Source organism: Arvicanthis niloticus, chromosome 10 (genome assembly GCF_011762505.2).
Source record: "Arvicanthis niloticus isolate mArvNil1 chromosome 10, mArvNil1.pat.X, whole genome shotgun sequence".
Taxonomy (NCBI): domain Eukaryota; kingdom Metazoa; phylum Chordata; class Mammalia; order Rodentia; family Muridae; genus Arvicanthis; species Arvicanthis niloticus.
This window is the reverse complement of record NC_047667.1, coordinates 31,772,343-31,782,511: the sequence shown is the minus strand read 5'-3', so window position 1 is coordinate 31,782,511 and position 10,169 is coordinate 31,772,343. Positions and strand designations below refer to the sequence as shown.

General features: G+C 34.9%; 1 protein-coding gene across 1 annotated transcript in view; it reads left to right on the top strand.

The window, feature by feature from the left end:
- Cdc73 (cell division cycle 73) overlaps positions 1-10,169 on the top strand; it is an 89,622-nt gene that overhangs the window by 37,296 nt on the left and 42,157 nt on the right. The gene's annotated exons all lie outside the window — the stretch shown is intronic.

Sequence of the window (10,169 nt, the reverse complement as noted above, 5' to 3'; positions counted from 1 at the left end):
TGGCTTCCTCCAGCTGGAAGTTAGGCCTGGCTGCTGTGGCTCACTAAAGGCCTCTTCATGGTTCCCCACGGAGCGGCCCCAACACACGAAGAAAGTCCATGGGTTTTTACAGGCTTTATTGTCATGGCGGATGGTGGATGGATCTGGATGCAACCCCCCACGCCCCCCTTCCAAAACCCAGGGCAGTCCTGAGTTAAATAGGGAGGGAAAAGAGGTGGGAGGGGCTGGGGAGGAATGCTTAATTGGCTCCACTCTCTGGCCTTCAGGTACCTCATTAGTATGTAAATCTCTCTAGGGCCCGAGACCTGTTAATCAGACCCTCCACCTGTGCCCTATTGAATGGAGATCAGACCTGGTGTCAGGAGCCTGGGTTCTTGGGGCATGGCTGAACACCCACAATCTAAGAACCAGGATGCCCTTCCATGGCCGACAATGGTTCGGTGGTTAAGAGCACTTGTTGCCCTTCCTGAGGGCCCCAGTTTAGTTCCTATCACCCAGGTTTGGCAATTCACACCAGCTTGCACCTAAAATTTCCGGGGATCTAAGGTCTCTGTGTGCACATACACTCAAATGCACATGTACAGACACCTTTAACGTATACATTTGTGTGGTAAATTCTGGTTAACTTTTTCTTATCCTGAGGTGGGAAATCTTATTTGTTTTTAATTGTATTTTGATATTGCTTTTTAAAGACAGGATTTCACTATGTATTTAGCCTTGGCTGGTTAGAATTTTCTGTATAAACCAGGATAGCCTCAAAATCTTAAATTATTCACCTGTGTCTGCCTCTTGACTAAGATTAAAGGCATAGGCCACTACTCTCTAAAGGAAACTCACTTTGTAGATCACACTAGCCTTGTATTCTTGATTAGGGATCTCCTTCTGTGTTCAGGTACGTGTTGCTTCACCTAGCTTCTGGTTAACCTTTGACTTAGATATGTCAAGGTGTACTTTTGGTTTGACATTAATGGATCCAGAGGCCCAAGATACACAAGTGTCCTCAAAGTTTTTAGGTGGTACTTTTCCCCCAAGTAGGTTCCTGGAATTACTCAATGTTTTAAGAAATATTAGATCAAATAGTGTTTGTTTTTTTTTTTTTTTTCGGTAGAGAAATGTGAAATTTTTTCCATTAATTATTTAGTTTACATCCCAATCTTTGTCTCCCGATTCTCCTGGTCCCTACCTCACACAGTCCCTTTCCCATCTCCCCTCCTGTTCTCCTCTTAGGTGGAGCCCACCCACCCTCTCCCATCACAGTATCTACAGAGCTAGATGCATCCTCTCTGTCTGAGGCCCGATGAGGTACCCCAGTTAGGGGAATAGAATCCACAGACAGACATCATTTTTAGGGACAGTCCTTGCTCGAATATGCATGGATTTGGGGGAGATTTTGTCCAGCCTGTGTATGCTCTTTGCTTGGTGGTTCAGTCTCTAACCCTAAGGTCCAGGTTAGTTGACTCTGTTGGTCTTCCTTTGGGATTCCTATCCTTTCTGGGGCCCCGGTTCTTTCCTCCAACTCTTTTATAAGACTCCTTTAGCTCTGTCCAGTGTTTGGCTGTGAGCCTTGCATTTGTTTCTGTCAGCTACTGGGTGGAGCCTCTCAAAAGACAGTTATGCTAGGTTCTTGTCTACAAGCATAACAGAGTATCATTGATGCTGTCAGGAATTGGCGTTTGCCCTTGGGATGGGTCTCAAGTTGGGCCTGTTTTGTTTGGCTATTCCTTCAGTCTCTGCTCCATTTTTGATCCTTCATTTCTTGTAGATAGGCCACATTTGGGTTGAAGTTTTTCGAGTGGGTTGGTGTTCTTATCCCTCTAGTGAGTGTTTCTGCCTGGTGTGATTGCTTCAGATTCCATTTCTCCACTGCTAGAATGTCTCAAATAAAGTCACCCCCATAGATGTACTTAGTCATCAGGGAAAATCAAAACGATCCTAAGATTCTGTCTTATACCCATCAGAATGTCTAAGATAAAAACTCAAACAACAGCACATTCTGGCAAGGATATGGAGCAAGGGGAACATATCCCTCCATTGTTGGTGGACTGAAATCTTGTACAACCATGCTGAAAATCAATCTGGAGGCTTCTCAGAAAATTTGGAATTGTTGTAACCCAGGCAACAACTATACCACTCCTGGGCAAATACCCAAAAGTTGTTACACTATCCCACAAGGACACATGCTTGACTATGTTTATAGCAGCTTTATTCATAATTTTTTTTTTTTAACATGGGGTTAGTGGAAGAAAAGAGTGTTCACTGGTGGTTTTCTCTTTATTCACTTTTGATGGGAAGAATTGAGTTAAATAAGGTTAGCCTAAAGTTACGGGTTTGAAGTAAAAACATTGAGGAAAAATCTTCCTATAGTTCACATATTAGTGTTTTGCTTTAGTAGTAGTGAGAACTTATAAAGTTTAAATTTGTAACCTTCTTAGTTATTATGTTTCATATATTTTTAATAGTATTTGTAATTTGTGAATGGACCCTTATCAATTAGAAAAAAATGTCATTTGCATGTGTAGCACTGTCTATGTATATTCTTTATGCTTGGGATGCAGAAGCAAGGAGAATCACTGTAAACTCTAGATCAGCCTGGTCTGTCTAGCAGTTTCCAGGCCAGTTGGAGCTCTGTAGTGAAACTACTACCCCAGTACCACTATCGCCCAAACAAGGGAAACAGTTACCTATGAATGCTTCTTATTATATAGTAATTAAGACACAGTAAGGATCTCTTTCTTTCTTTCTTTCTTTCTTTCTTTCTTTCTTTCTTTCTTTCTTTCTCTCTCTCTCTCTCTCTCTCTCTCTCTCTCTTTCTTTCTTTCTAAATAAGTTATAGAGTTTATTCTTGTTCATAGGGATTTGGTAATTTCATTTTGAATCACTTCTTTGTCTCTGGAATAACCTATTTAAAGTTATATAGAAAGGTTAGAAACTCTGGCAATTAAATTTGTTCCTTTTTTGTTTGTTTTGAGACAGGATCTTTCTACATAGCTCTGGATGTCCTGGAACTTGATAATGTAGATCAGGTTATCCTCAAACTCACAGAGACCCTGACTCTGCCTCCCTAGTGTTAGGATTAAAGGCATGTCTTAGCATGGTGGCAGGCATTGTGCATATTTGAGGAAACATTTTACTTTTCTTTAACATATTTATTTAGATTACTCTAGTAGGTATAGTAAGTTCTTAAAATAAATATTTTATCGTGAACCATTTTCAGAAAATAAATATAAAATGGAGGTAGAATAATAATACCATTATTTTTCAGGGTAATACAAAACTCAGCATCTCATCCAGATTGAAATTCTTAAAAGACATACATAGCTTCTATGTTTTTATAAAATCCCCTTTATTATTCTTTGTGGACTAATTGGTTCTTTTCTGCTTTTAGTGTTTTAGTAGTACTATATTAGCAGCAATGGTCTAGATTTGAGTCTAGTTCTTAGATCAGCCAATGTAGAGAAATTACTCAAAGATTTCTTCCTTTTGGGCTGTCTGAACTAGGCAGGCTGACTTCCTTTTTTTCTTAATAACTTTTTGGATACCTGCTATACACCATGTATTCTGATGGATAATGAGACAAAAAGAGATGAACTAGATCTTTTGGAAAAGAGTTAGTGAATGACTTGAAAATGTAATTATAACGAACAAGTGTGTAAAAGAGGTAATACTTGAAGATGAATCTTCATTTGATTAGGTATAAGGAGAGTATGAAAACATAAATTGGGTATAGTAAAGCAAAAAGAGTAAAAGCTCCGCGATGAAAGGAAGAACATGGAAAACAGAAAGGTTTAAAAGATTGCTTTGTTTTGTGACTTGTCTGTAGTAGTTTCTTCTCAGAGTTAGAGTGCCCTGATGTTCTCAATGCCAGCACATTGCTACACATCTTGTTAATCATATGCCTAAGCATTTTTTGTTGTTCTAAAATTTGCCCCAAATATATATTATTAGGAATCTGTTGTAACTTCAACTTTTACTTTTTATTTTAAAAGAGTATCGTAAGCAATGTATATATTAGGTTTCTTTTATGGTACTAGTTATACAATCTCATGAGAGAATAGCCACAATGGTCTGAGCTATGGCTATTTTTTTGCTTTTAGATTGCCAGAGGACTAAGTAGTCTTCTATCACTGTGTCAACCATGGTAGCCCCAGTTGCTTTTAAGTCCCTGATCTAAATAAAGCATGTGCCAGGTGGCTAAGGAGAAGCCAAGTACTTTGGGAACACTAAAAATGTAAGGCTTTGCAGTCAGTCCTGTCATTGAGCCACAAAATTTTGTTTTTATTTGATAGTAAAGGTAATAGAATTTATATCAGAGTTCCGTTTAGATTTAAGAAACTGTTGAGTCATGTTTATGCTAAGGAGCATAGTGCTGAGTGTTCCCAGTTTGACTTACATACAGTATTGGTTAGGACTTTGTTGATGTATTTACTATTACTTGTTCAATGGTACAGTTTTTATTTTGTGTTACCGAGAGTAGCTTTTTTATGTATAAGAGAATGCATTTTTTTCCCCAAATGCATGAGATATTTTTGTTATAGTTATGGATGGTGGATGCTTATACTGTAGCAGAGAAGTTTTCATATAAATTGATAACTTAGGGTACCTTTACTCTTTAACTGTTAGGACCTAGATGTATAGGAAGAAATGTCATTTATTTATATATATTTTTTTCTCTTGAAGAAATTATAGTGTTTAGGACTTTAATATGTCGTAGAACTATTATTTCCACATAACAAGATTTCATGTGTTATAGTTTTAGCCTGATCTGTATTATATTGCTTGTGAATATTACACTTGAACTAATTTTTACAAATTTCCAGATGGTTGTGAACTAAATGTGGGTGTTAGGAAATGAACCCAGGCCTGCTGTAAGAGCAGGGCAGGTCCTGACCGCTGAGCAATCTCTCCAACCCCTGTATCTCCTAAACTGTTGAAAGTGAACTTTATACATTTCCTGGCTATTACATGAATAGTAACCCACTAATATTTAATATTAAATATACACACTAATGTTTTATACATGAATTTTTAAATTAGACTTTCATTTTCACAGATTGTTCTAAGAAGCCATCACTACATTTGAATACACAGGTTTTTTTTGTTTGTATTCAAAACATGTGTCTGCATAGCAGTTTCTCTTCAGTTTTTCTAGCAGCACAGCTTTGTAATTCTCTTTCCCTCCCCTTAAACTTGTTTGTTTTGTTTTACCTTTGCTTTATTTTGCCTTTTTTTTTTTTTTTTAAATATTGTGGCACTGCTATAGATTTGCCACATACCTTGATAAGAACTTTCTATTATGATTTACTGGTCTGTTTGTTTCAGCATATTAAGTAAGGATTAGATTTTTTGTTTTGTTTGTTTTTTATTAGCATGAAAGGGCTGTTACGTCTTTAGATTTTTTGTTTTGAGGTTCATATATATGCATGAATACATTGAATTGTATTGTTGTCGGGGTTATTGGATTGTAGGGCAGAATTTAATTTTACTTACTGCAAAATTTGTTTATCATACATGCATAATACTGTAAATTTCCTCTTCTAGGGCTTGCTCTTTTTCTGTTTGTTATTTAGAGTGAACATATACATGGTAAATGGGTACTAATTTTATTTTATAAATACCTTGTTTATGGTAGAGGCCTTAAGATTAGATGTCTCATTACATATTTTTTTCAACATAATCAGCATTTAGGTGGTAATGTACTTGAAGGAAATGGACTAGAGTACAGTATAGTAACAGGTATCAGGGAATTTCAGTGCATATAAAAGTTTTATAATGTCTTTTAGATTGTATATCTTCCTGGGTTTTATCGAAAATCCATTTGTTCTTTTGCTAATAAGATTGCCTAATCACATTCAATCATCCATTTCTTTATTTAAAACCACCTCTCAGTTTTAGAAGTTTCACTAATATGTACAGCATACCCTTTAAAATTAATTTAGGGGCTAGAAAGATGGTTCAGCATTTAAGAGCACTTGATGCTCTTACAGGGGACTTCAGTACATTTCTGAGCATCTATATGATGGCTTGCAATTATCTATAACTCTAGTTCCAAGGTATCCAATGTCTGCTCTTGGCCTCTGGAGCTACCAGGTATGTATAAGGGGTACATACACATTCAACTAAGCAGTCATACATGTTATAGCTACATATGATTCCAGGAACTGCAAAATGTAATATTCTCTTTTTATCATATCACTAAACTTTTAATTTTGTTTTCTATTTCTTGGCATTGACATAACTTTAATTATTTACTTTGAGTAAATTTGATACCAATATTAAATATATTTCTCAGTGTTAAAATTCTAATCCATAAGCCTACATTTAGGCTACTACTTTATTTTAAATAACATGGAATTTCTTTACTATTTAGAAGAATAGATATTTATGTTTTGTATTTTTCTTGTTTCATGATTGAAGATCTGAACTATTTTGTTTGTGTGACATGATTCAGTATATTTAATGACATGCTTTATAAGGGTATTAGATAGTTTTTGATACTTTGATGGCTGTTGGCTGAGTTTTAGTATGCTGCATCAGTTTTCTAGTGCTTGTAAATTAATTTAAATCTTCAATAAATTTTGTCTTTTTTATAAGTCTTTCATTCAAATTGTTTTCTTATTACTATTTTGTCTTAGTATTCACTGGGTTGTGTGCTTAATTCATCTTTTCCCTTTCCCCTTCTCCATCCTGCCCAACTTCATTCAATCTTTAATTCTAAGTTTTGGTTTCTTTTCCAGGTCTTTTTCTTGATGGATGTTTCTTTTAGTGTTGTTCTTCTTGTCTTTCCTGCTTCTCATGTTCCTCTGTGAGTGACTGCTCTCATGTTTATTTTAAATATCTGGTTTAAAATTCTTATTGCTTCTGTTCTGGACAGATTTTACAATTAGAAACTAAATTCTTGGAAGTTTGGAATACTGCTTTTTTGGTTTCTTTGTGAAGAAATTGGAGAAATTTATTTGAAATGTTTGTAAATAGTAACTATTTACTTTTGCTTTTAGTTGGAGAAAGTATTGTTACAGAACTGGATAAGTTTTACAGTTGAGCTTATATTATAGTGACCCTGAGATAACTTGTTGTTTGTATTTAGATTCTTTCAGTAATTTGTAAGATGGAATAAAAACATAGTTTGAAATAGGCCATTTGAACTTCTTACAGATTACAACAAATTAATCATATCTTTTGTTGGCATCTACAAATAGTAAATTCTGGAAATCATTGATCCTGTAATCATTTACTTTTCCAGATTGGTATTTTTAGATAGATATTTCTGTTATCTTGCTTATGTTTTTTGTTATTATGGTCTTGAATTTGTTGTAAATATTCTAGATTTAATTTCTGGATATATTTAATTTATCAAGTTTTAGAACTGAAGTTAAATAGCTCTTTGATATTAGAAGTCACTGATTTTTATCTTCTGTTATTGTTATTTAGCAAAATCCCCTCAATTCAGTTTCAGTTTTTGATGTGACCTTACGATTTCAACAATGCATCCTATAAAGTTATACAGATATTATATAGTGTCCTTAGGGGTTAGATGGAGTGGTAAAGCGACCCACCATTCTGTTAATAAATCTGTGAATATATTATAATATGTCATAAACTGTGATATAGTATAAAATATAGTATAAAATTTAACTTCAGACTGAGTGTAGTGGTTCCTGCTTGTTATCTCAACACATAGGAAACTGAGGGAGGGTCATGAGTTTGAGGCCAGTTTGAGCCATATAATGAGACCTTCTATTTATCTCTTTTAAAGATAAAAGAAGAGTTACAGCTTTATAAAATGAGGATCGAGTGGTTTATAAAGTGCTTGCCTAGCATATGAGGCTCTGGGTTCATACCCAAGCACCACATAGACAAAACATCTCTAGAAAGCTAAACTAGAAATGCCTTTTCTTTAGCTGCATTACACCGTAAAAGATGAACTTCAAATAATTGTGTCAAATTTGGACACACCTATGATACATAAAATTACTCATTTTTTTAAAGTTAGTACCATTTTGTGGTACCATTTCCTTTGATAACTATTTGAATGGCTTCCTCAGCATTTACCATTGTTGCCTTTCCTTGTTCTGACTGATCTTTTTCCAGATAGATAGACTCTATTTCTCCTTTAGATACATAGATAATTTAGCTTAAGCACTAATGTTTTCATATTCTGCTTGATCTGTTTAAGACCATTTCTTACGTAACTAAAATTTATAATGTAGATATCCCAAAGGTCTGATTTACTGCAAGAGAGGATAGAAGTTGTAGAATGTCTTTGCTTTAATCTTTGTGCTAACCACATTAAATTGTGTTAATTTCTACAGTAAGAGAGAGGCAAGGATCTTTTTCTGGATTCTATTTTTCATCCTTCATACATACTGGCTTGATAAATGAATGGGTTAGCTTAAGTACCGCCTTCTTTAACTCAATTTCAGTGTTAGAAAGCACTGCAATTTGTTTTTTATATCATAGTATAAAAGATTGATAATACACTCAGAATGAGTACAAAAGCCACATATAAATAATCAATTGAATACTACTAAAAGTATCACTGTAGAAAACTTTGAGTAAAGACATATGTGGTTATAGTCTGTTGGCACAGCACACAGACCTACATAGTTTCATGATAGCAACATTAAAAATATTTAAACTTGAAATATTTATTTGAAAAATGTGAAGCTTTACCATAGAATAGTGATAGTGTAGGAAAGATTTAGTCCTAAGAATAATTGGATTAGACAAAATTTTGTTCACATTTTACTCAGTTGATGGTATTTCACAAACAAAATTCATTTAATGAACTATTTTTAGTAAGGTAATATATCTTTTCTCCCTTCCATCTCCTTTCTTTTTCACATACATAAAAAATAATGATGTGGTAGAAATTGCCTCATACATCAACTAAATTTGCTAACATGTATTTGCTGTACAAGAAATACGTACTGTAATAGGCACCAATTAGCTGGGAGTTGCTGAACAGCCTTGACTCCTTAGTCCATCATGGTAACTAAAACAAGCCTGGCATTTCTGTATCCATTTTTTATTTGTCTCCTTTATTTTGTGTCATCTGTTTACTGGTCAAGTAGGCACATTAATCATTCAAGAAGGTGTCTGTTTATAAGCAAGTGACACCTCAGGTACAGGGATGAATTGTTTCATAAACCTTCAGTCACTGTAAACATCAAGGTGGGAAGGTGAAATAGACTATTTTGAAGATGAGAGCAGGATCTGTGATGGGAAGGCTGTATCCTGGAATAGAATGTTGTTTAGGAACCAGATTAGTCTCATTGGGAATGACAGTGACTACTAATAGATTAACTTCTTGTGAGGTAGGAGTTGATAAAACCCTTAGTGAGTCCACCACACCTTGATGAAACTGCATGATTCTATGTATATCTCTTAAGCCTCCCTAATTCTTCCTTATTTAAATATACAGCTATATCAGAACTCTGAGACTAAAATTTGGGGCTGGACTTCTTTGTTAGTATTCTAAGTACTCATTAAGTTTATTAGAGAACTAGGTGTAGCTTGTTGTGGCTGCTTTAGCTGGGGTTTCTGTTCTAAACCCCTGGTCATCCTGTTGTTTTTATTGGCCTCTTGTTTACATTATACTAGTTCTTGTCCACAGAAATAATGCAAGTCATTTTTAGTATGAATTTTAAAATTTTAGTATGATTTTATACATAGGCTTGTCTCTGTAACTTTAGTTTATTTTACCAAGAAACGGTTTTGAAGTCTGTAGGAGAAGTAATTTCCTAAACCACTTATTGTCTTAGCTCCTCTTTCAGAAATGTTATCATTGCAGACTTGTTTTTAGTGATGTGTATACTAAATGGGTCAGATGAAGAAAAGTGGATGGTTTTAATTTGTGATCCAAGTTGTTAGCATGTGACCATAGCAACAGAAATTATTAGTAAGGGTAATTTCTGGTATTTCTACATGGTCAGTAACTGTGTATTGAGAGTTGAGAAAGCACTCACGGTTTTAGTGGCACAGGACTTTAGCTCCAGCACTAAAGAGGCAGTCTGTGCTGCATGACAGTTTTGAGGATAAAAGACTAGAAACGGGGTTAAATATGTACTAAGTGTTCATGTAGTTATAGACAGTTAACTGTTTAAGATTTTACTTTGAACTTCAGGAATTTTATTTTTGTAGAAAGTAATTTACTGGTCCCCCTTTCCCTT